Source organism: Geospiza fortis, unplaced genomic scaffold (genome assembly GCF_000277835.1).
Source record: "Geospiza fortis unplaced genomic scaffold, GeoFor_1.0 scaffold279, whole genome shotgun sequence".
Classification (NCBI taxonomy): Eukaryota; Metazoa; Chordata; class Aves; order Passeriformes; family Thraupidae; genus Geospiza; species Geospiza fortis.
Genome location: NW_005054352.1, coordinates 290718 through 318006, shown reverse-complemented (window position 1 = coordinate 318006; position 27289 = coordinate 290718). Strand labels below are relative to the sequence as shown.

Here is a 27289-nt window from a genome sequence, read left to right as displayed (position 1 = left end):
CCTTGTCTTCGCTTTGTGTAATAAAGGATGTCATTAGGTTTGCGTGTGGCATATGCCATTACCCCCACCGTAAAACTAAAATTAGCAAAATGTCAGGAATGGAAAGACTGATTCATCCAAGATGCAATTATCATTTTAAAAGTGCTTGATTGAGGTGCTCATGCTCAGTGATTTATTCTGCATACCATATACATAATTAAAGTAGTGTAGTGGAGCAATTTATCAATCTAGTTTAGACTAGAGGGGCAAGGAACTGCTGCCGCTGCTGCTGCTGCTCTATGTTTGTTTTATTAAAACGCTTTCGAGATCTGATCCCGCCCCCTTTTTGCGAGACTGAAACTGATGATTTCTTCAGCTTGGGAGAAGAGAGTCATTCGTTTGGGATTGTGGGAGAGGTAGAGAAATAGAGACACGGATAAAAAGAAGAAAAAGGAGGAAGAGAGAGAAGTAGAAAAGGACACCTCATCAAGAGTATGGCTTGAATCCCTTTCTCGCCTCCCCCTTCCCCTCCGCGATGTTACAGAGGCTGTGAGCTATTCGCCTTTCCCATTCGCCTGCTGCCACTTCCTTCCTGGACGATCTCAGGACGAGTCCGGTTACTTTTAATCCGACCAGCAGCTCAGCCACTTTCTCCTCCTCCACGCAGCACACACGCGCACACACCACACACACGCACACACACACACGCACACACGCACACACACACACACACACACACGCACACACCCCAGGCATCTTCTGGCTGCTTATTGGATTGACTTTGAAGGTTGTGTGTGTGATTCAAAGCGGCTGCATGTTGAACCAGGTGGTGAATATTTAAGACTGGAAGAAGTAAAGGGATTTTTTCTTTTTCCTGTGAAAGGAAAATATCTGAAGGACTAGTCTGATCAGCCAAACAGCTAACTGTTTACAATGTAAGTACATGTGAAATTCATCGTCAGAATAAAATGTGGTGGGCATGGTACAAAAGCCCTAGGTACATTTCCTATAGCGTTTGAATAATGTATCAGTTATTTTATGTAAAATGGGATTGAGGTTGCTTGTAGACTTCTAGTGTGTGACTGTGCAGTTGCTTAAAAGTAGCTTGCTAAAAAAGAGTTAAATCTCTAGTAAATTATGGCAAACTTGTCTCTCTCAGTGTCATAAGTGTTTAAACTTCGATGAAGTTAGTTTACATAATTTATGTGCTTGATATTATGAAGTATTGGAATCTTATTTGATTTAGTTGATTTACAAGCTATGACCTTGTAGTGCTTGCACTCTGATTTATCAGACTAGGGAAACAATCTAGTTTCAGTGAAATGCTCTTAAACTTAGTTGTATCACAGGCTCTTCACTCTTGAGTTTAAGTAGCGCATGTTTGCAAGTGTTCAACTTTGTACATCTTTCATCTGAATTACTTACGTTTGAGATTGAAAGAACCCTTGCGTTTATGTGGGAACATAAGTGATGGTCTGCAAGCCGATTTTGGAACAGTATGCTTTGGTCTTTACACAGTACTTTGAGTAATCTTTAAATTTTTTAACCCAAAGGAGCTAATCAGAATTACAGACTAACTAACATCATCACTTACGAGCTAAGATAAAGTTTAATGTAAATGAGAGACTTGTAAGATTATTGTTGCATTATGTAATTAGAATACTTATTATTTCCCATAAAGCTTAGTGTGACTTCTTGTCAGCCTGAAAAACAAAACAAGTATAAAAAAAAAGTTAATAATCCCATTTCCTTACTACTACTACTAACAATAATAATAATAAAAAAGCAGTGCAGCATGGCACAAAACAAAACTTAATGAATCATTGTGGGTATCTAAGCATTGTCTTTTGTAGAAAAGTTCTGTTTTCTTTATTGTGTGTAATGATTATTATTACCAAATAACTACATACTTAAATAAATACTGTAATAGACAATTTAAGACTAAAGGTTTAAGAGAATTAAACAGAGAAAGGCACTTTACCAGTACTTTGCTGATGATCAGAAAATAATAGCTTTGACACGAAATTTTCCTTGCACATATCTGACAATCACCTTAATGGCATATGTCCTAGTTTCATATCTTTGCTTTAAAATAACTATAAGATGAATGACAAACAAACTATTTTAGAAGCAACTTCTCATTTAGAAGACTAGATTTCTTTCATTGTCACTTTCCTGCTATTGGGTTTGAAGAGTAAAGGTGTTTGTATGGAGTATAATAACTAATCCCTAGATGCTTGGCAGGGCAAGGAAATAGTACCACCTGTAAACCACTACTCCAACACATACAAATTTTCAGTGCAAATGATAAGTCATATGATTTCTCTGGGCATTTGTTATTTTGTGAACTGTATTTATTACAGGATTTCAAGTACCTTACTTTAAGTCCAAAATCCACAAAACTTTTTTTCTTGGTTAGTTTTCCTAAAATATCCATTATATTATTCTTTCTGTGTTAATGAGTACATAATTCATAATGAACCAATGTTGAAATATGTGCCCACAAGTCTGTCCTTTGGAAGTAATAGAAAAATTGCTTGAAAAACAACTTAAGACAATGGCCCTTAAGCCCAGGTGTCTATTTTCCTGGTTGCACGTGTACTTTTATTTTAAAAACTCACTGTTCATGTATATTTATACTAATATGCTCTACATAGTATGAGAAGGTAGCTCTGGGACCTGAACATGGAAAGGCTCTTTCATGCAAGGAGTTCTTACACAACTAGTCCCCCTGTCAATGCTGAGGCTACTTGTAAGAAAATGAGCAAGTCACAGGGATAACAATTTACAGGATCAGAACCCAAAGAGACTAAACCTCTAGCCTGTCCTAAAGCTTTCATAGGACAGAGATGTATAGAATGTCACTTTCAATGTCCTATAAAAGAATGCAGGGATCAGATACTGTCTGCATCCTCTTAAGATCATTTGACCAAGAAAAAAGGAAATGTAAGTTTAGGAGCCTTATTAAAATTGGTACTAAATGATGAATAGTGTGGGAGATTAAGTCTCGTACAGTTATGTTCCTGAATCTCTAGTTTTGGACCATAATAAGAAAATTAATTCAAATAATTTCTTACTGTGAATTTTCTTCCAATATGGGATCCAGATTTTTTTCCTTTTTTTAGACATTTCATCTACCTGCAACATGTATATTTAAAACCAGACATACCTTTCTTAAATGGTTCTTTTTTAAAAAAATGCCTATAATGTTACAGACAAAGAGAAATGAAGTTTCCTGAAGCTTTTCACAAAAGTTTGCTTAAGAAATAGTTTGGTAACTCATTATTCAGTAGATAAAAGTAATTAGAAACTTAGGAACTGAGCAGGAGTTGTGAATAGAATATTTTGCCCACCTAATTTCTTTTAATTTTACTTTTCTCTAGAACAGATTAATTTGTTGTTCATCAGGATAGTTTGGTTCATTTTCAGAGACAGCTGAAGTTATTTCTACATTTCTTTAAGGAAGAAGTCATTAATTGTTACAAGGCTATTGAAAGAAAAAATGCTTGGTATTTGATACATTAAGGTCCATTTTTATCTGGATTTGATATAATTATTTGATATAATTATTCAAAATTGTTTGATAATTTTTCCAAAAATCAAGTAAGGTGTATTGGTATTTTTTTTAAACACTGATGATGGTGATGAATCTACATAAGCTGTTATGTAATTTCCAAGAATTTATAGTCCTTGCTTCAGCATCCTGAATCATAGCCAAAACACTTACATTTTTTATGCATTTTATGTTTTTTAATTTTGCTATTTGATATCAGCAGAGAGATTTTGCTGTATCCTCATTTATGCTCTGTAATGATTTAGGTACAAAATATTTTTAAAATAATACATTTAATTCTGAAAGCTAGAAAATTTTAAGCTTAACAAACAGAGTTACAATTCTGATATTTGAAAAGGATGAAAATAGAATTTTGGATCCTACTTCAGAAGCAAAATGGATTCAGAAGAACTTTGATCAGCAAACACTGATGGTGCAAGTGAAAAATTGAAAAACTGAATTTTTAAACTATTTTTAGAAGTAATTACTTGGGTCCTCTGACCAGCTTTAAGGTCATTTTCTTAGAACTGATGATCAATGATACATATGGACAGGTGATTAAAAGCTAGTGTCTTCAGCCCTCCACTTTAGTGCCATGGTCTCATTGACTGCAGTGTAGGAGAGGTTGTCTATTCACTGAGATCTGTCATCTTTAGGAAATCAGACCAGCTTATAGGGGCGATTCACAAAACCAACAGTGGCAACAAAGTCTTATGTGCCTTACAAAAGAAGGATTAGGCAGTTCACATGTCATTTTGATTGGACAGCAATAAAAGCTGATTGCTGTGGCATAGCAAGACACACTTCGCTTTGAAGTGATTATTGTATGAGACAACTAGAACTCTGTTGCTTAGTCATTGTTAAATGTAATTAAAATCTAGGAAAACTCAATTTTGACATTACTGGATTTGTATGACTTTATAGTGAAAGTACAGCCACTTGTAGCATTGTTACACAAATTTTATAAAAACTTCTTAATACACCACTTTGGAGAAATACAATTAAAATGTAGTAGATTATTGTTCTTGGATTTTTTTAAAAAAATATTTGTCTAGATATTTTCCTGTAATCACAATTTAAAGTTACTAAAAGTGACTAGGCTTTAAAAAGTGTCTAGAGCTATACTAAATTCACTGTACTTAACCATATTAAGAGGTTACGAGCAGAGGAATGTGCCTAAAATGTGTCAGGGCTTCATAGATTTATCAAAAATTATAATATTGAACAACAACTAAAGAATCTTATTTTATTCTCTTATTTTTTTAAATATAATGTGTTTAAAAACTATTATTTGTGTTGCATGTGTGTAGTCTGATTTGAAAATAGCCAAGAAATTAAGTGCTGCCCCTGTATTATTAAATATGTCATTTATCAGTGAGAGTAGAGTTTTTTCCTATTTGCATAATTTAGTTAAAATGTACAGCCTTAACATTTAGAAGTATGAAAATAAAAAGCTGATAAATTCTATGGTAATTTCATATAATATTTCAAAAGAACTCTTTTTTTACCCAACTGATGCCTCCTAGTGTTTCACATAATAAAACACTAATGAGTCAACTATAAATGTAAACATTATTCTTTCATTTTCTTCATCTTATGTGGTACATAAAATTAATATTTATGTTTTTAATTTTGCATGCGTTATTTTAATCAGACAGGAAACTCATATAAATTCAGATGTCTCATTTTAATGGATACTGAAGGTGCTTTTCTATTATCTTTCACTATAGCTTTGCCTAGCTGTGTTTTAAAAAGTTTAAGTTATATAGTTTAATTTATATAGGGTGTGTTTTAATTTTCTCCTTTTGTTTCCTATGTGCATGAAATGAATTTCTCAACAATGCATTATTAGGCTAAAAAAAATACTTAAAAAGGAATTTTAAACATTTGCTAGCATGATGCTTTGAAAAGTAAGCCCTCAAAATAGGCAATAAATGCAGTTATAGAAACGTTTGAAATGTCCTAAGGGACCTCACAGCCAAATAAGATTAAAAACACTGGTCTGCAACATGCTCGCTCACTACAGTCCTCAAAGAATACTTACCGTATTTTGTAGCCATTCCTGATTATTTTGCTGATGTATGATCAAGAAAACTCTGTGAAGACAGTTTTCAAATTCACAAAATGTGCATCTTACTCTTTCGGTTGTGTGTGTGGATGATCAGTACTTCTGAAAAATAGTTCATTTGCATAAAATATTGAGGTGGAGTTTGAAGTGGTAGAGACAGTGTCCTTTTCTTACAAGTGCAGTCTGGTCGTATAACTCCTGACTGCCTCAAAAAACCACATTCGGCTCTATCAGACAACAGTAGAATTTTTTACCTTTTATTTGATGGAAAAGTTTAGTTTTCAAAAAGTTAACTAGCATCAATGCAAAGCAAAACCTAGGAGCCTCAGCTGTATATTGGATCTGTCAGGTATGTTCTTATAATAATAAAGAAGCAGCCAAGACTGAGAATACTCTTACACAATTAATGCCGCAGTTTTATGAAAAGTATGAGATCAATTTAGTGAAAACTGAATTGGAAATAAAGCCTGTTATGCTAAGACTTTCAAGAAAAGCAGCGAAATTTCTTGGTACTTATTCAGTTCAAGAAGTTTAAAGATATATAGTCAGTTTGCAATTAAAAATCAAAGTTTAAGAGTTAATATGAATAACAAAAATCCGTGTCTTCTCAATGCACATATGATATATTAAAGGGCCTACTTACAGAAAAATTCTGATTGAATGCAGAGAGTTAAATCTATATATGCAAATCTTGGTCATGCAAATTAGTATCTGAATTTAGAACATTTTAAAAGCGCATATTTTAGGATTGTGTTTTGCCATCAGCCCTTTTAACATAGCATTTTTCTCCCAGTAGTTTTAAAGTATAAGATCAGTTATTTATTTAACCCAAGAAATATGAGATAGAAACCAACTTCCTTGCATCTTGAAAGTGTTTCGAAGTATGCAAATGACACCTGTTATTCTGTGAGGAAAGCTAACATGCTTAGAATTTTCTGATATATTTTCTGATAGAATTTTCTGATATATTACATTGCAGCTTGCGTTGTGAAGAGAAAGTAAATGTGGAAAAATAGGGGGAAGCATAGCAAAAAAGAATCCATTTCATTTCCAGTGTAGGACTGGTACTCTGAAATACTGCCAAACAGAACCCCACCCAGCTTTTTTTTCCCTTTTTTTGGGTTTTTTTTTTGTTTGTTTGTTTGTTTTGTTTAAACAACCACACTTAGATTGCAGAGATCTAAATTAGATCTAAGTCAGATTGTGTTAAATTAGATCTAAGTCAGATTGTGTTATCTGACTTAGAAAAATTTCTGGACAAATTGTCTGAGAATTATTTTAGTCCTATATGGAATACACTGGCACAATATGGACTCAGTAATCACACCAGTGCCCCATTTCTAATCCCCTGAACAGGTGTTTTAGCAGTCACCTGCTGCAGCAGGGTTGATGTACTTATATCTGCCTTCTAGCACCTTCCCTAATATTGGAAGGCTGCAAGAGCTCGAGTGAAGAGAGCTTCAGAGATCTTGGCCAGTACAGCTGGTCCTGGAAGTCAGTCAGTATCTGCTTCCTTCATTTAAGCTAACCATAAGGCAGCCCACAGATTAAGGACAGAATTGAACAGATGGCATACAGCTCCTCTGCCTTCTTTTCCCAGGTTATAAAGCTGATATGAAACTTAGATTCAAATCTAACAAGTCTTATCTTACTCTTATTTCTTCAACTGTATAATTGATTAAATGAGGTTTATAATAAAAATTATCAACCATATACCAGTGCGGGAATTCACCTTAAATATTACTATGTCTTATTTTTCATGATGTAATCTCAAAGTCTAAGTGAACTGAATTAGAAACAACATTATTTATGTTTGCCTTTATAGATATAGGGTGCATGCCACTTGTGGAAACCACGCTCAGTTAAATTTCACTATTTACTTTTAGGTTGTCAATCAATAGCTGTTAGGAAAGTATGTACAAAGGGCAAGGAGGGAGGCTTGTGAAATTGTTTATAAAGCACATCAGAACAAGTTGACAAATTGCAGAACACTATCCACGTGGAACATTAATTTTAGTAATATAAAAAATCAAGTCACAGATTAGCATGTGCTATTTGTGTGATTTTGAATAAAATTCTTCCCCCTCGGGAAAAAAAATTTCAATATGACATTACATTTGAAATAATAGTCCATTTTTTAAGCAGATTGTTTAGATATTGTTGGGTCATCAGAGAAATTATAATGTTTCAGAACATATTCATCCTGTAAGAAGTTTCACTGCAGCACTTTTAAAAATTCAATATGGCCTTCTCAATGAACACTGTTTTAAATAATTTCATCAGAGTTGGGTGTAAAAGTTGTCCCTAAAATGGGGGCTAGGAGGGGAAGGCATTGTAGACAAACAACAGGACACTGAGGTCCTGTGACCATCCTGTAATGCTGGCCCACGTATCCCCTTCAGCCTGGCATTTTAGCCTCTGAATTTTACTGCCAAGAACTCACTTTTGATGGCCATATCCCATGGGAATGCCTAAGTTACTACTATAAAAATGTTAATATTTTGGGGATATTCTGTGAAACCAGCAGGAGACAGTACGTTCTCTAGATTTAGCCTCAGGACTGCTATATGTCTGTCCATCAGAGTCCTGAATGTGTTTCTGCTTATGATAAGTGGGAGAATAGCAATAGAGGAGGATGCATTTTAGGGAGAAGAACGTGGATATGGTCTGTTTGTTAAGATGGGATACAATGAAGGAGAGTTAGTCATGTTAGTCAAACTTAAAACTTTAATCTTGCAGAATTTTTTCATTAAAAATTCCTATTGAAGTGTATATAATTAATCTTGCTGTGAATAATCTTTAATTGTTGCAGACATAGGGCAGTGGTCTTACTGATTGTTGATGGAAATATGTTGTAAGGCTGTAAGGAAAGATCTTTGGAACGGTATTTGATGACACAAATTTGATTTTGCCAACAGAATCTTAGAGAAATCTTCAGTTTTCCCATCATCTTGTTTATGTTTATGAGATGGACATATCATATGATATGCAGAAGAATGAGAAAAAAATCCACGTTAAGACCCCAGTGCAATCTATGAAATTTGTGAATTTGCATACTTACGAATCTTCTTCATGACATATTTTTTATTTCAGAATACTGAGCCAGAAAATGCATTCATGCAGTGGCATACAAAAATTATAACTTTATCCAAAACACACATAGACAAATTTTAGAAATTATAAATATGACCATAAATGTTGGTAAGAGTGTATGTACTGGTATGGTCATTTAAAACTAAAACAAATGTCATTCATGTTCTTGAATATACACATTTAAAAAACTATAAGCCAGGCTAGTGCTCTTTGTTATATGATGTGTAGTTAGCAATTGGAAACAATATAAATTTATGTTCAAAATGTGTATCAAATGAAAAAGAAGTGGAAAAAACTTTTTCCACTTTACTCTTAAAACATGATGAAAAGACTGTCAGGCTACCTAATTGAGGCAAACGTCCCATAATAATAGTTGTATCCTTGGTAGATAGAAATCTGCATATCTTCACAGGGAAAACAGGATCTGGTGTTTCCATTTTATTGTTGATGCTGCCATAAAAAAGATTATGCATAGGACAGAAAAAGAAGAATGATCTTCTACATTTCCCATAATATTGGCATACAAGTTGGACTAATATTTTTGTGGGTTTTCCAAAAATTGTTATTGACAAAGCAAAATGAAAATCTGTTTTCAGTACATGTTCCAGTACTTAAGTCCTCATTGAGAACCTTGCATTTAGTTCAGTTATGCTTCCAGTAGATAGTGTCACCGGCTTAGTATTACACTGAGTGGTGATGTGCAAAATAGTAATATAGAAAGCATCCTTACTGGGTGCTATCTTTTCTGGAATTTCATGTTTTTAAAAATTGCTTGAGAGGTGATACAGTGGTGATAGGCATAATGCAAATCATTATGACAGATAAAAAGCAAGCAATAGAAATATTACTATTTTGGCATCATATTTTTAATGTTATTAGGATTATTTCCCTATATTTCTAATCATGTAGTAATACACATATCTGAGGGTGCAAGGATTTCTCAGTGGAGGCAGGGTGTGTTTTTATTTAATCAATATATAACAATGAGAAGCAATATGCCATGCAACAGAGGTGTGACAAAAATAGAGACATTCTGCTCTGTTTTTAGGAGCGGTGCTTGTCACCTATGTGGACAAATTATGATTTTCTTGAGCTGCTTTCTGTTACAAGTCTCTAAAAGTCACCATTGTAGAACAGTAGCACTCTGTTCTACCACACTTTTATGTATGTGATTACAAGCAAACCTCTCATGAGACCATCACTTCATTGACTACTCCAAGAGGACTCTTCTACAGATTTCTGATAAAACGTAATTTTGAGAATAGTTGGGAAGAAAGTATTTGTTCACCCCTTTTGCTCTACTCTTTTCCAGATGTGATCAGAAAGAGGAAGCTATTCCACTAATGGATCAGAAGGTTGCTCTATGAATTAAATACCATTCTAAAAATACAACTCCCATGTTTGATAAATATAAATTCAAAATACAATGTGGATATATTAAAAAGATCTCTTTAAAATCACAAGGAATCTAAAGATGTATAATTTTGTGAGATTCTGATGATGATAATATGTGAAAGAAAGAATCATCAGCATTCCATTTTCATATGTTGGTCTACATCCTACTCTTAGATGCAGACTAGTTAAATAAATACCCACTCTTATGTCTGTTCACAAAGACCGCTTTCTATGACCATGATCTAAACTAGATACCTAAATCTAAAATGTAGGCTTTCTTCTGAAAAGGTGAGCATATGGCACATTCTGTTTCAAAGCATGCTCCAAATTTTGAACAAGTTTCTTAAATGCAATAATTGTCAGCACCAAATGTAACCCATCAGTTTCAATTTCCAAGGAGACTAGGGAGGAGAATCTTTCAATATGAATTCCAAAACCTAAAAATATTGGGAGTATTTTAAAAATGTATGTTTATCCTTAATGTACAATTCAGTAATCATCATCTCCCAAGAGATACATGAACTTTATTTAAGGCAACAGATACAAGGTAAAAAAATCGCAAGTGAAGGGCAAAATCTGAAAAACAGTATAAAAGTGAAGTGAAAAAAGTAAAATGGCAAGTGAAAGGCAAAAGCTGAAAAACAGTATAAAAGGGACTCAGAACCGCCAAGTGTAAATTTTCAATGGAACTGCAAACTTCTTTTTCTTTTTTTTTTTTTTTTTGTGCAAGTCTGTTATGAAATGCCTGAGTGGAATGAAATTATCACTTTTACTAAAACCTTAAATTTGCGTTGGAATGTGTTCAGAAAATTAGAAAGGACTTAGGGCAACATATAAAAATGGAATTTAGGTTTTACTTTGCTGCACCGTGTTGTCTACTGGAATCCACATCCCAAATTAGATCTGTAAATTCTTTATGAACATTGGTTTAATTTTTATGTCAGAAATTCACGAGTTGAGAAACCTGATTGGAAAGTCTTCCAACTCTTAACATAGAGCAGTTAATGGTAAATTCTCGTTTCCATTGGTTATAAAATATTGTGGGAGAAAGCTAGTCTCAGTTTCCAAATGTGAAACTGTTACATTTTTGTATAGGTAATGAAATAGTCATCAAAGGAGGGATCGTAATTGAGTAATGTTTTGCTGGAATGCCATAGTTCCTTACCTATTGAGTTAGTCTCTCAATCTCTTTTACCTCTCATACTAAAAAATGCAAGCCTTTCTATGATTCTAGTCTGTAATATAGCTTTCTGTTTAAACTTATAGCTAGTTTAAACAACCAATTCAATGCCATCTTTGCTATTGCATTGTCTGAAAAGTTTGATTTTACTTTACAAAATACAATGAATAAGAAAATAATTACTTTAATTTTACCTTTATTATTACAAGTACATTCATCTAAATACATAAAAATTGATAATAAATATTTCTGTGACAGAGTTTCATAATTTTTAGTGACCTCATCCTTTCATTTGAGTTAGCTTTTGAACAGATACATACCATGTCTAATGAAGCTCTGAAATCTAGGATAAGAGTTAGAAACACGAAAAGATATTTGAATGTGAGGACAGTGAGCATGCTGTAAATGAGTAATGAACTGACTATGGGTTGGCTGAGACAGGAATTACAGCTCCAGGGTGTGCTAAATCTCTCAGTCTGCCTCAGAGTGTTTCATAAACCTATAACAGAAAAAGTAGTTCCAAAATAACCATTTTTTTGCATGTTCTCTCACATCTTTACATCTGGAGTTTGGGTGGTCTTTTAGGAAGACCTTGTGGCCTAGCATGCATGACTCTTCAGCCAGTTTCTTGTATAGTTAATGTGCCTGTTGAATGTGTGGCTATGAGTCAAAAGCTGATTTTGTGATCACATTATTAGGCTTGAGTTAATGAAGAAGAGTTAAGTCCAGTTAAAAAGTTGTGGATATTCCATCTTGACTAGTATTTTTCCAAGACCTTGAAGCTGCTCCTAAGTTATAAAAACATGCTGCTTTTTCCTTTTCTTTTACTATAATTTGGAAGTTCTGATCTCTTCTCATGAAGAGAACTTACATCAAAATATAATAATGTGTTTATTTAAGAGTATTTAAGACATAAGTAAATATATGACACTATGTTCTTTGTTCATGTATTTTAGCATAACTTCACTGACTTGATGACCTACTAAAAACTGATTTATATACAGGATTCTTGCTGTTAATTAACATCCACTTCTTTTTCTCAGTTCTGCTCTGACTCTTTTTCCAGACTCATTAGAAACAAAGGTACCATTTGAATAGAACATTTCAAAAGAAGATCTTCTTATCTTCTCTTCTGGACCACCCTGGGAAGAATGTATAGAGATGTACCACTTCTTTGATCAAGAGCATTATAAGCAGACTTAAGCAGTTTTCTAAGTCCCTCTTGGGTGTACGTGTGTGCTTGCCATTCACACATCCTGAAATGAGATGGAATGTGAAGGTACATTTTATGCTTTTCTAGAGCTGTTCTCAGATTAGGAGAGTATACCTCAGCTTCTGTCTGCTAGATGTTAATTGTATTATGTAACGATCTGTGTGAGTTTCATAAAGTCGAAATCACTCAATTTTTCTAATGTGATTTTGAAGTACTTTCAGAATACCAAATAATCACTGTAGATGGAGTGTATACAGGCTGAGACTGCTGGCCTCATGAGACTTCCAGGTGCTCCAGATTACTTAAGGTGCTTAGACCATTAGGCAGTGTATGAATCTTCGCTTAGCTGGCAGTCCAATTTTATTACTGATGTATAAGACAAAAGTGTGTAAAACATCATGATAAAATTCAGAGTTGTTTGTATGTCCTTTTTACTGGAACACTATATTCTCAAAAAAGAGATGGAGGGAGGGAGGGAGGGAGGAGCAAGCTTATTTGGTCTACCTTCAAGTATTCAGTTTATCTTCAATTAACCAAAAGGGAAACAATGTAACTTACTTTACAGCTAAAAAAAAAAGATTTTATAGACTCATCAGAAATTCTGAATTCTTTCCTGAGTATAAGCATGCAGTTCTGGTGCCATGATGAGTCAATAGCTGAAGAGTGCTTTTTACTATTTACTGAAGATCTGGTTGTCCTTTTATGTGAGAATACATAGTTCCCATTATTTGTGGTCGCAGTTTTTCACTGACAACTGTAGCTTGCTGATTCTTTTTAGAGCCATCTTGGGTTCTCAATCCATATATTCAAGCAAAACTTGGGACGATGCAAGCAGCAATAGCAAAGCTGACTTAATCACCATTTATGCTAATTTAACATGTGAGAGGCCCATGTCCTGTAATGCTAGAGTATTAGCAGGTTATCTGTTTTGTATTGGTTTTAGGTATAATGCTACTTTTGTCTGAGAGCATAGCTAAGCAGAGGAAGGATATTTTAGTGTCTGTGATGGCAGCTTGTATTTGGGAAGTGCGGAATCAACTCTTCCAGAACCTCTTTTATATGACTGTGAAGATTTCACTTTGCTCATGCATCAATTCCCTGTCTGTAGAATGAGATAGTGTTTCCCTGAGGCAGATCTGTGTGACCCAAGCACTGTGGTAACAGTGTCCATATGAGTACCACGGAGAGTAAACAAGGCAACGTAGACTACAAATATGTAGCGGCTTTTCGAGAGTTACAGTCTAAAGCAAAGGAACAGATTCTTAGAACTTCACTTTTGCTAGAAATTAATTTTAATTAAAGTTTAGAACTTTCTGCTTCTTTCTGTCCATTTTTCTTCTACTTCTTTAGTAGTTGTGCCAAGGTATCCATGTGTGTTTCTTCCACTGTCATCTGGCTCATTCCCAGCAGATGCACACAATCTGTTTTGCTGTCATTGACAGGGCTCAGTTATGAAAAAATGTGGCAGAACATGCTGCTGTAGTCACTTATACAGGATTCTCTTTTCTAAGTAACTGAGAAGAAATTAATGATTTTGTATTTTTTTTTACATATTGTTCATTCTTCGGGTTTTATCCAGACAACTTTGCATTGGGTTAAACAGGGTGTTTGTTTAACATCTTAGCTTTCTTTTTTAATTCCTACTTTATAAAGTTAAAATTTGCCAATTACATGGATTATAGAAATCACCCCAGAATGTTGACAGGCCTCAGTTTCAAGTGGCGACAGTAATTCTGGCCATTCAGGAATAAATGTAGTATTTCCAACTATTTTAGACAATATTATAGTGTTTCTGTTATATTTTATTATATAAATACAGTTTCCCCACTTATAAATAATCCTGATCATCCAAACACATGCACTCTTAAGTATCCTGAATATAGATTAATTATACTAAAGGATTTTGTATACAGGCATAATGTGTTCCTTCTCATGCAAAGTTATAGTCAGTAAGAGGCTGAATGGAAACAAATCAAAAAATGATCTTTTTTTACTTTACTGCCTACAGAATAAAAGCTATAAACCTTAATGTTATCATTTATTGTAATATTTTGGTAACATATCTAAACATAGATTAGGGACTGTACAGGATGCTGTGCAAATACACATTAATGAATGGCTCTACCTTTGGCCGTAACAGCATGAACAAAAAGGATAATAAAAACGAAGGTAGATGGAAAGAAATGAAATTTTTTTTTTTACCATTATGAATGTCTTGCCTTTCTTCCCAGTGTTCAAAAGGAAGACTTGGCGTAAGTAATTAAACTTTATGGAAGGTATCTAACAAGAAAAACACTGTTTATTAGGTGATAGGGTGTTCTCACTGTCTTTGCCAAAGAAAAAATTAATCACCAGCTCAAATTTTGCGTTCCTTCTTTGCTGTATTCTACCTCTCTCTCAATGAAGGCAGAGATGACAACAGCAATTTCCACACTGGGTTATTAAGTTTACAGCATGAGCCATTAAAAAAATGCTAATATTAAATATGTATAGGCATTCTACATGTTTATTAAAAAACAGAATTTGGTTTACAAGCTGGTATTGCCTGTAATACTTTTATTTTGACCTAAATTTTCCTTTAGAGTTGTACGTTGTTCATATGGGCTGACAGCTCTGCCTTCTTTATTTTTTTTTTTTCTACAGCTAAAAGAAAAAAAACTTCCACAGCTAGAATCTCTATTAATTCCCCAAACTGAAAACTAGTTTAGTGAGGCTAGTTTTGGTTGGCTTTGAAATATCGGCCATATATACATTAACATAAATTAAATATATTTAAATAAATTTGATCTATATTTTTGGGGTATTTTTAAAGACTATTTCATTTTGGGAAATGCCTTTATATACTTACAACTCTGAATTCACATTGTTGCCCCTCACCTAGTTGCAGATTTTGTATAATTGATAGATTATTATGTTAAAAAGCCTATCTGTAAATATGGAACAGTGGTAGACTGACATTAACTAGGCTTGTGGTTTTTCTGTAAATTTGTTTCTTATGATCATGTACATATATTTATACATATGTACCTGCATATATATATATGTGTGTGTGTATGTGTGTGTGTGTGTGGTTTTTATACAAATATGTATGGTTTTCAAACTATGATTGCATGGTGCCGGCTATGCCTTAAATTGTAAACAAAACTGTCAAAAAAGTCTCTTTAATTAGACCTCATAAAAATAATCAGTCCGTAAACATGTGGTGTTCTTTCTCCATATATATACAGTTATTATATAAAATAAAAGTCTTTCTTCCATTGATCTAAACCTAAAATCTTCTGTATTATAGGTTAAAAATATAGTAATTTTTAGTGTGGTCTTTGTATGTGCTTTTATATATGTTGGCATATTTTGGTCTCGAAAAAATAAATGTAAGAATACCAAACCTAATTTCTCCTGATTTTATAGACAGGTTTAATTGAAAGATGACTGTAACCCCTGTTTTTCATCATAATATTTTTAATTTGTATGTTTTTTAAGGAGACTATTCTTGTATTTTGGAGAGGTCTATTACAAGCTACACCTTCAAAGTTTCTGGAAATAATTTCAATTTTTTAATTAGTCCTAAAATTAATTTAGGATGGGATTTGATAATGTGGGCATTTCTAGGAGACAAATAGCATCAGTGTATCACATATAATGTAAATAGCAGACAGAGAAAATAGGATCCTTAGATGATTACTTCTACTACTTCCATGTCTTGATTGCTAGGCTCAGTTTAACTCCAGAAATATGTTACGACTTAGCTATTAACCTTTTAAGACTAAGATTGCAACACACCTATTAGTTGTTTGGGTAGCAAGAAGAGAAAGGGATAATTTAATACATTTCTAAAAGAGTAGAATTTATATCCTAATCTTGTGAATTGATACTTCTCCAAAGTGTCAGGAAAGATGGTAAAGACCAAATGAAAGACTTCAGAATGTAACATTTTCTCATTGTGCCACCTGTCAACTTTGATTTTTTAAAATTTAATCATATTGATTATGGTTCCTTTATGAAAAACAAAAGCAAAACCAAAACAAAATCAAAAGCAAAAACCAAACAAAAATTCAAAACCCAAAACAAAAAAAACTCCCTCCCCTCCAAAAATTAAATATAATTTTAAAAGCCTATAAAATTCATTGCAGCTTAGTACAACAATACATTGCTTTTAGATCTAAATGCTAAACACAAGAATCTCAACACCATTTGCCTGGTATTTTATGATCCTACATGGAATCTTATATGGTAAAAAAGATGACATTTATACACATCCAAACTGGACAAATTAGATGATAAATTCCAAAGCTGAAGACTTACTATATAGAACTTTATTCTGAATGCTAAGCAGTTTCAGATTCTGTTTCAAACACCAGTGCTGATCTCACTGTAGATACCTAATAAGTAAGAAGATATGAAATAAAGAGGGTGTTTCAGGGTTTTTTTTTCATTTTACATAGCTGATAACTTTCTATGAAAAAACAAACAAATAAACGAATAAACAAAATCATAAGAGAACTGGTCAAATGATTATCAGAAAAGCAATAGACTGAGGACTGCTTTTTTCACAGGTGCTGCAGCTTTTAATTGGCATGAAGTTTTGTATTCCATTTATTTTCATCACTACTGAATAGGGACTAGTATTTTCAGCGTCCCAGTAATGTTTCAGGAATAAACATTGATACTTAAGTGATAGTATGCAGATATCTGCGTACCTTCAGATAAGCCAATATATAAAACAAGTCAGTAAATCCTGTATATACTTCCATCTTATACTTCAACAGTGACATAAATAACTTGAAGACATCATTAAAGGTATCAGTTGAATGCAGGATTATACACTGGAAAATTAAGACATAATTAATATTATAAGACTAGCTTTTCTTGCTGTTAAGGAAGTAGAACAGTTGGGGCTTTTTCCTGTGAAAATATTTTCCAGTGCCTTACCAGTAGCATGTTTCCAATGGGAGAACCACCCTCTCTAGCTGGGTGAAGCAGATTTTTTACCTGTGTAAGGCTAGATGTGGATTTTTCATGAGCAGAAACAACCCATTTTTGTGATGTGAACTGTCCTCAAAAATGTATTATTCATAGAGCATGGTTCTTCACCAGCAATGATAGCTTGAGCTAGTACTGCCCCTGGTGAATGCACTGCTTGTATGGGGAATTTTTTCTTTCTAAAAATGCACAATTGGTTTTTTAATCTCTTTGCCTGCAGATGCAGGACAAACACATTACTCAAGAAAATATTATATTTACACACAGTTTAAGAGAGAAGGGGACTGTCTGGATGGAGACGTAGCTGACCACTAACTCTTACACAGTGCAGAGAATTGCTGTGGTGTACCGTCATGCTACACCTGCCTAAATCTCAGTTGTGTGCATCTATGCAGTGCAGGAGATACCTTACAAGTGATTAATTTTGAATCCCATCACAATATTCAACACAAAAAAATATATGTACAAAAATTAATTATTTGGCCAATTATATTATGGCTTCTGTTTCTTTAACAATTTGTCATTGACAAAAATATAGACAGTGCTTTAATTATAAGAATATTATTTTGAAGAAAAATGCTGTAATTTTGAGGGTCCTTTTCTGCATTATTCAGAAAATTTAAGCATGTTCACAGTGTTAATATGACTGATGACAAAGCAGCTCTTTCATGGTAACACTTCTAAATGATCTTATTAAGCTTAATTGACAAAGCTATTAATACTATTTTAATTTTTTTTAGTTGCCACTGTCATTAAGCTTGCAAATAGACTGTCTCCATAACTGTTCAAGTTTTTTATTTCTGTTATCTAAAAAATGTAAAAATAAGAACAGACAGATAGCTTTGTTGTTTTGAATGTCTGATAATTCCACTTTAGTTTGTTTGAAAAACTAAGTGTGAAAATATCAAACATAAGTAGGTGAAAACATAACATATATATTTCTGATTGTGTAGATTCTGTTGTGTAGATAATATACATTTGACATTATAGAATGAAACCTCTCTCTTCGGTACGTTGTTAGAAAAATTCCAGGCAAGAAAGTTCTTACTCAAATGCTCAATGTGCATCCCAGTTAAATTCAGGCCTATATCAGACCCACTGGGCAATTCAAACACTGAAAGATCCTGCCTTTTTTTTGAATTAGAAGAACCAGGGCACTTCTGGAGCTGAGAAAAGAAACAGTTAATTACAAGAAGGTAAAGCAGATGTTTAAGAAATGTGTAATCTCTTATCAACAGGATCATTTTCAAATCTTCAATACTTTCTTAATTTTTATTATGTTTGTCTATATAGGGCATGCAAGGCAGAGAATTTTTCTTCTCTTTTGCAGAGTACACTTCCCATAAGCAGAAGCTGGGTTGTGGATGGAAATAATCTATATTTTAAAATAATAAGAAAAAAAAAGAAGACAAAGCAGCAAGTTTGTATCATAAAAAAGATTTTGTCTGCTACAAGTTTCAGTCAGAACTTCTGCACACTGTAGCTTCTCAGAAAACCAGGCAACTGCAGCTATTTCAGCATTATATTAAGCCAATATGTTCTTTCCCTGAATATCCACTGTTATGTAATAACACTGAAAAATAGTCAACTTGTTCATACAAACTTATCCAAGAGACCTCTTCCTTTAAGCAATAAGGCCTGGTGGCTGTGGACAATCTTTTTCTGAATGACTAAAATTAATCTAGTTTTGGTTTAATTGCCTATCTTGCTTAATAAAAAATATATATAAGCAGATTTGTATAGTTTCCATTCTGAATTGAAGTGTGAGAAGATTTTTTCTGTGAAAGCCATTTCTCTTCCTAAAACTGGAATAGTGGTACAGGTTTCGTTACAGGAGGAAACTTGCATTACTATCTTCTTAAGCTCCTTCTTCCATTTACTGAAGTCTTGCTAGCAAAAGAGAAATTCTTTTCCATATCAGAATTTTCACCAAAAATGCTCTATTTTCTGGCATCTTTAAGTGTGAAATTCTCACACAGCACTTTACAGAAAACTTTAGGTTCTAAAACAGACCAGAAAGTTTCTTCCTGTCTGCATGAAGCCATAGGTGTTATGAAAGCTTATACAGGCACAAAGCTGATCTAAATGAGGTTTCAGGGACACAGTAATATGAATATATTGTGTGGCTGTTTTAAGATAAAGGACCAAATTTTAGTAGAAGACCTGAATTCTTTTCCCATCTGTTTCTGTAGACCTGCTGCATAACTCCAAGAATTCCATTTGAAAATTTCTACTTTTGTTGTAAAACTTCACCAGTGTCTATAGGTGATAAGTGAAAAGGAGGAAAAGAAAATTTTATTATATACATTGTTTTATAATCAGTGTATTTTTTTCAGAAGCTTCAAAAGAAATAACACTTGTCATTTGAGAGCTGCAGCTGTTAGTCTGTTGAGACATAAGAGGAGATGGACAGATACTGAATTATTCATGAAGGCTATTGCTATAGTTGATGGAAGTTCATCAGCTAATTCCCCCACTCCATTATGAACTTTCTTTGAAATTCAGTCAAGCTACAGGAGTACAAGCTGTTGCTTTTAATAATCATGCTACCAGAAGTTTCATAAATTATATCACATAAGCTTTCTCTTTTAAGAAAGTTACTTACTGTTCATTAGAGGCTGATAGGTGCTTAATTTTAAAAACTTTTAATACCACTTTTAATACTACTAATTCATGAATAGAGTGAACAATATGGTATTCTTTCAAAATGTAACTTTTACAAAAATGTTTATAAAATGCATGTAATAATTTTTACCTTAATTCAACTTGATGACCCAAAGTCCGACATTTTAATTTATATGCATATTTAAGTATTTTGTGATTTATGAACACAAGGACGTTTTGGGTGCTGTAACTTACAACATGTTTTTCAGTTTATAGGCCAATTCAACATGTGTAAATGCAAGAAAATCTCAGTTTGCCCAAGCATGAGGAAATCAAATGCTAATTCTCCTGCTTGCATGAGGGAGTTGAAGCAGATGATCTCTAGAGGTCCTTTCCAAACTTAAGTATTCTGTGATTCTGGAAGAAGCCAGGATGTCAGAGTAATGATAAAATGCTGACATTTAAGGTTAGTTTATTCTGTGATTCTGGAAGAAGCCAGCAATTTTGTGGTGCAGGATGTCAGAGTAATGATAAAATGCTGACATTTAAGGTTAGTTTGGCAGACACCAAAATCACGTCATGAAGTGAGTGCTCATAGGTATTGCAGGAGTGTTAAATATGGAGGATTTTGTCCCAGTTTGAGTGATAAGGAGCTGGGTGACTCTCACACAAAAGATTCCACAAATGTAGCTCTTCTTTTCACATAGGCCAGGTGAAAGGGGGCATATTGTCACCTATCTCTGCTTTGACCACAGCAAAAACACAAATCTTACCAACATGTGTTTGTTTTTTTAAGGAGATTTCTTTCTCTTTTTACACATCACTGCAGTCTGATTTGGGGATTTGAGAGCAGTAAGAAATTGTAGTAGAAATTTATTCTCCAGTTCAGCCCCCTCTTCTTTGTGGAGATTTCTGTAGTGAATGAGATTGAAAAATGTCTGTTCTATGGTGTGCTTGATGCAGACAGTGCTCTTATTTATCCTGTGATGACCTAATAGCAGCAGCAGCAGCGCATGCCCTTTTGATGGAGAGGATTATTGTAATTCCCTCCTAGAAAGGCTTCTAGCAGCTCAGCTCTGTCACTTGCAGCCTGTTCAGAATTCAGTGACACACTCCCATCCTGTCTTGAACAAGTACAATCCTTTGCCTTATACCTTCACTCATTTACTTTATCTGCTATGAAGTAGCTGCTTAATTTTAAGGTTTGCTGCCTTAGTTTTAAAATCCTTAATGATTCAGATCGTGGCTATTTTCGAAAAGTCCTCTGCAAATATCATATTGACAGATATAATTACCCCCACAGCATATTTTAGGAATCTCAGCATCACATCTTAGGTTGCCAAGTTATGTCCTTTGCCAAGGTAGGCCTTCAGGTAAGGAACTTCCCCAGGAAATCTATCTTGAACCATATATACTTATCAGAAAACATTAAAATTAAATATATATTCTTGGTTAATTTTTTAAATCACTTTCTTATTGTTCAGTGTAATTTTTATTAGGACTGTATTTATTCCAGTTCCTCTCAGCAGTACTTGGAGTTGTTCTGTCAAATTTTCTTTTTCCCTTATTCCTCTTCAAATTTTATTTTTCCCTAAGCATACTACTGATGTAGTTATGGATAGTGACTTCTTAATGGCGTGTCATGTTTCATGTCAAAAGCATGAACTTTTTTATGTTAACATAAACAGTATGTCAACATGATTGCTTACTAAATAATACACAGGCTGTTTTACATTTAATGTAATTCTAAAACTTGTATTTGAATATTTATTCCTCTTCTTTACAAGGAATTATCCCTTTCTTCTTCCTATTATGCATTGTAAGTCACTAAGGTTCAGCTGTACAATGCTGTAGATGGAAAGGAATTCTCTTGTCTGCTTGTCTTGCTGTGCATCTTGTTATTTCTATTCTTGTTGTTGCAATTACGGTGACATGTATACAGCTATATTGGTATGGTGCTTAATTTTCCTCATTGATGATAAAGTAATAAGGCTGTGTTTGAAGAAGCTTAGACTAGATGCCAAATGCTAATGGCTTCAGTGTGGTCAAATGGATTCTGCACTTGTGGGCATCCATGAAGTAGTTTGAATAAGAAATAATCTATTTTCTTCTGTTCCATGTCTGAAATTTCAGTCTAATAATTTATAAGCTGAAATTAGTTATGAAAGTTGATGGGACACTTTTAACCAAGTTTTTCTAAATACTGTTCCATGCACTGATAATACCCCCTTTCACCTGAATACAGAACTGTATTTAGATGCACAAAACTTGAATCCATGTTCACTGCATGAGGGATTAGGTTTTTCATCTCACACATACTCATTGATTTCACATTCTCATTGGCTTACTTGACTTATTCGGGTACAGTAACAACATCTGTGACTTTATTCTATTAACCATTGCATATGTAATTAATCTTAGTTACAAGAAGAATTCTGCAGTCCTCCGCAAACCATTTAAGTGCTTCGAATTAGGCATATACATTCATGCTTGTAGGTTTGAGGCTACAAGTCATAGTACTGCAAAGAGTTCAAGTTTACTGGTTTTTGATGATGTACCAATGTCAAAATTACTTTCATCAAGTAAAATGTTGCCCCATTAAGACTTTGCTTAATAGTCTGGTGTGATGGTGTCTTCTAAAATTATTTTAAATCCTTTGAATTTTACACTATCTCATGGGTACAAGTTACTTAAATAATGTGATTTAAATGGGTACAATTCAGAATGTTTCGTAGACTGTATTATTAGAAAATGAAAGCTAATCGGAAGTGGGAAAAAAGAGTTGTTTGTGGGTGGTTTCTTCTTCTTACATAAAATTATACAAATCAGTTAATTTCAGAAAAAAAAACTGAGGAAGTTGACATGTGTACCTGAAGTTAACTTCATTACGTTTAGATTTTCCTAAATTTTACTTCTGTGCAAACTCCTTACTCTGTAAGATTGGCAAATTGATTACTTTTTCAACTGGTTTTTTTTTGTCTTGTCATTTTTAGTAGTCTTCCAATGGACTATGCTCGATGTCAATGCCAAGGAACCTTTTAGCACAAATAATTCTTGAAACAATCTAAAGCATTACATATTATTAAGCTGGGAATTTACAAATGCTCATTAGTGGATAGTCTTCAGTGTAACTTAATCATTAAGCCTTGAACCACAATCTCAGCAGAATGTGGTGTTTTTAATAGCACTGGTTCCTATGAGCAAATTTTATTGTGGCATCGTGGAATAATATGCATTCTTTTGCTTATGATTTATTCTCCGTAGATACAAAATGGTAAAAGAGTTGTGTTAATGTATTTTAATTCAAAGTACTTAGCTCTTAGTACTTAGTATTTAGCTCTGTTACAGTTCAGAGATTGAATAACCAGTATTAAAATACTACTTTAAAATGCTATACCGGATGCTCACAGTGAGAATATTGATCAATTACTGGTAAAGATATACAGCACATTTTACAGATCATTGCTAAATATTATATTCCTCTGTTTCAGCGTTCCCCAAAACACTGCTGAAAATCAGAAGTGTAAAACTACTACATTCAATAATAGATAACGTGTTTCAATGCTGGTTGCAACTTTGTTCTAGAAGGACTCACGCTGAGGTCACTAAATAGTATCCTTAAAGAATGGCAATATTTCATATTATTGTCATTTTATATTATTGCCATGTTATTGTTATGTGATTATTTATATTATTTTCCCTCTTGTTTCGATACTTGGGTAACTTTTCTGGGATTTATGCCCTACATGTGTATGAATTTATACAACAAAGAAAGTGTGTCAGAATGCAAAATTTATCACAGACTTGAGGGAAACTGTTACTCAATTACTTGCTGTTCAGCGTGCAGTTAGAAACTGGCTATACGGCAGTACAGATAGGAGAAAAAGACAGCTTATCTTGCTTGTCTAGGACTTACCAGTCTGTGGCTGATAACCCAGGCTGATCCTGACCTTGGCAGCATTGCACAAACAGTCTTTATGAGAGGATGAATTTTAAGAATTTCTCTAATATATTAGACACAAAAAAGCCATTCCTTTAACAGACAAATACATATTTTCTTTTTTCTTCATATCTTGAATAAATGTATTTGGACTAGCATCTGTCCAGGACTTTAAATTCTGTTTCTTGTTCAATCTCAGTCCTCATTGTAGTATGCTGGGACTTGATGAAGTGCATAAGGGATGGTTACTTCTGAAATCCTTTTCTGTCATTAGTTTTGACATGTTCAGATTGTGTTGCTTAGTGATCTAAATAATACTAATATTGCATTAGTATTAACAACATGACATCAGGGACATATTTTTAGTCTATTTAAGATGAACTAAAATGATGAAGTTTTCCCCTTTATCAAAGGAAAGGCACTACTACAACCAGAGAAGGTAGGTTAAAATAAGGAGTGCCATAAGCATTGACATGATTTCAGATACTAAGATGTACTCAGATACACCAGAAAAGTCAGATGATTGAACAGATCAGAGCTGTTCAATTTCTTAAAGTTTTATAATTTTTATTTTAATGGAAGCTTTATCTCTTCAGGACATTGCATGTAATGTTCATTTAAACTCCAGTGTACTTAAAATATATGCCGAATTGGAACATTATTACACATTTTCAAAGTGTTTTCCCGTTCTCTTTCATTTTATGTAGCTAATGTATTTATATTTTAAGGACCTCAAAAGGGAAATAAGATACATATGTATGGAGGCAAAAAATCAGAACAGAGACTTCAAGCTGTAATATGATCAAGGTATCAACCCACTTCATAATATCAGATCAAATCTCTGATAAGCAGCAAGAGATTAAAAATTAACTCTAGTTGTAGAATGCATTTTCTCAAGAGCTGTGCTAATCTTTAAAAATCTTAGACTAGCTGAAGACAGCAAGAGCAAAATGTTATACTACAGTATTATCAGATTTTCAGAGAGACTACACAGTCACTCCTAAAATGCAAACTAAGAATTTTTTCATTATTTCCTAGCAGACAGAAGAGAAAAATTATGTAGAACAAATTATTGATCATTATTCCACAAACAAAAATAAAAAGTCGCTGCACACTCCAACAGGTGCGCAGCACTGTTGAGATGAGCCATTATTTCTATGCAATGCACATATTTACCCTTCACACATCTTGCTTTCATAATGTGCATGACATGTAATCCTACTATACAGCTACAAACCCCACAGCTTTAACACTGGGTCTACTTTCTGCAGTAAAACGTAAAAAGTCTAGCAGTAGTCAAAACCAATGTGACATTTTATGTTAATATTAATTGTGAACTTAACAAAGGATTTGAATTTATAATTCTTATTAAAAAAATAAATCTCACAATAGATATTGACTAAAATACATGTAATTTCTTACTAATTATCTTAATGTACTGAGTTTGTTGTGCCATATTTTTCACAACTTACTTTTCTTTCAGTGAGACCAGGCTCAAAATATACTGTTTCTATGTAATTTTAGGTCTTACTGTAATCCAAAATGATTTTGACCCTGTCAAGTAGAAAGTTTCACACATTTCTTTTGAAAGACAGCCAAAATCTGGGGAGAAAACTAAATAAAAATATAAGCAAATATATTACTACATTCTCATACAGATTTGACAGCAAACCAGGATCCAAAAAGTAATGATTAATTATTTTATATGAGTGAATTCTGCCACCTGTAGCTTGGAAAACGGAAGACGAATTTGTTTAATTACAGGCTATATATTTCAGGCATAAGAAGTATCAACCATTAAAAATCTACTCAAAATCACTGTTGGTATTTGACAAAACTGTACGGAGACTCAACCTTGGAAAGACAATTTAAGTTTATTCAGACAATGCTCAAGAATGAAGTATTGTCATTTCTTTAGGTTTAATCCATTGTTTTCTTTCATGGCGCTGTTATAGTCATCCATATGTTGGTATTTCCAAAAACTCCATACTGTAATCAGTTTTATCAGTATGTAGATATTAATTTAATTGTCAGGGGGAGGTGGATTTCAAAAGCTTATAGCTTCATTAATCTTCATTAATTTGAAAGTAAGTTCTTATAAGCATCTTTTTTCTTTGTTACTTTTCTGGAAAACTAAAAGAGAAACACTTTGCTCACTTCAGATAAGTTGAAATTCCTATTAATATTAAAGTTCTCTAATTACATATGAAATGGGCCTCTACACAACTTACTTGAAACACAGTATGAGCAAGGAGCACCATTAGTTCACCTGATTCTGAAAGCAGAGCCATGGTGAAGTGTTAATACTTCAAACAGGACAAAATATTATGAAATCTATCTAAACCAAAAAGCAAAGAGTTTCTTCTTCAGCTGCATTACAATTTGTATGGCAGAACAATGATCCAGGATGGAATTTGGCCAAGATGTTAGGCATATGAAAATAATTATAGAATTAATTTGGTATCTTTAACATTCCCAGTGATCAGGATCTTGGATGTAATTCATTCGTAACACATTCTTTTCTGTTAGCATAGCACCTTAAAATATCATCTGTTGAAATGTCTTTATTACCAGTACAGGTGTGGAGTCTTATGACTGGAGGCCCATTATTTAACCTGTTATTCTTTGTACTGTTGGAGTTTATAGGAAGATACTGTCCCTGTCCTCAAGAATTTGCGATACATAAATCTGACCCTGATTGACCCTGATTAGTTTGTGAGAATCAACAGGATCACAGCACATGCTGGTTTGACTGTAGCAACTTGAGGAAGTGTCTTTTTCATTCATGGGGTGACCATACACCATACAGTTTAAGAGCATTTGACACCCCTTTGATTTAAGTTGACAAGTTTTACAAAGATGAACATCTAATCTCACTATTTTACATAGCAGCAGAGCATGACTCTGGCTTGGGGTTTAGGAAACAAGCAATTACTACTCTCCTGTATGCATATCTGTCTTGATGCAGAATATGCTCTGTCTGTGGCAGATGCAAAGGCTGCTTAATTTTGAAAGTATCCTTACAGTCTGTTCCAGGTAGCATCAGACTCTGTTCTTGCTGCTCTTTTACTTTTTTATCAGATAAGCCAGGCTTAGCAGAGTGAGCTGTGGTTTTAAAACTTTGTACTTTAAATCCATCCAAAACCAGCCTACCATGGACATGCCACTGTACGTCATGATCAGTGCATTTTTGACTGATGAAGAGAAATGGGTGATGCAGTGGTTTAACCAAATTTGAAAAAGAATGCCATGTTGTTTCCATGCTTTTTTAGCAGACAAGGTAT

At 33.6% G+C, this 27289-nt stretch overlaps 1 protein-coding gene across 14 annotated transcripts in view; it reads left to right on the top strand.

Annotated features, from left to right (window-relative positions):
* Window positions 1-27289, top strand: part of MEF2C (myocyte enhancer factor 2C) — a 133482-nt gene that overhangs the window by 13013 nt on the left and 93180 nt on the right. For 11 of the 14 annotated variants that reach the window (XM_031058923.1, XM_031058925.1, XM_031058920.1 and 8 more), the window contains exons 1-2: window positions 320-914; window positions 12335-12547. The exons of 1 other annotated variant lie outside the window; for it this stretch is intronic. The gene's annotated coding sequence lies outside the window, so the exon portion shown is untranslated. Of the gene's footprint in view, window positions 1-319; window positions 915-12334; window positions 12548-27289 lie in introns of those variants that run through there. 2 more of the 14 variants (XM_031058921.1, XM_031058918.1) reach the window with 1 other exon arrangement.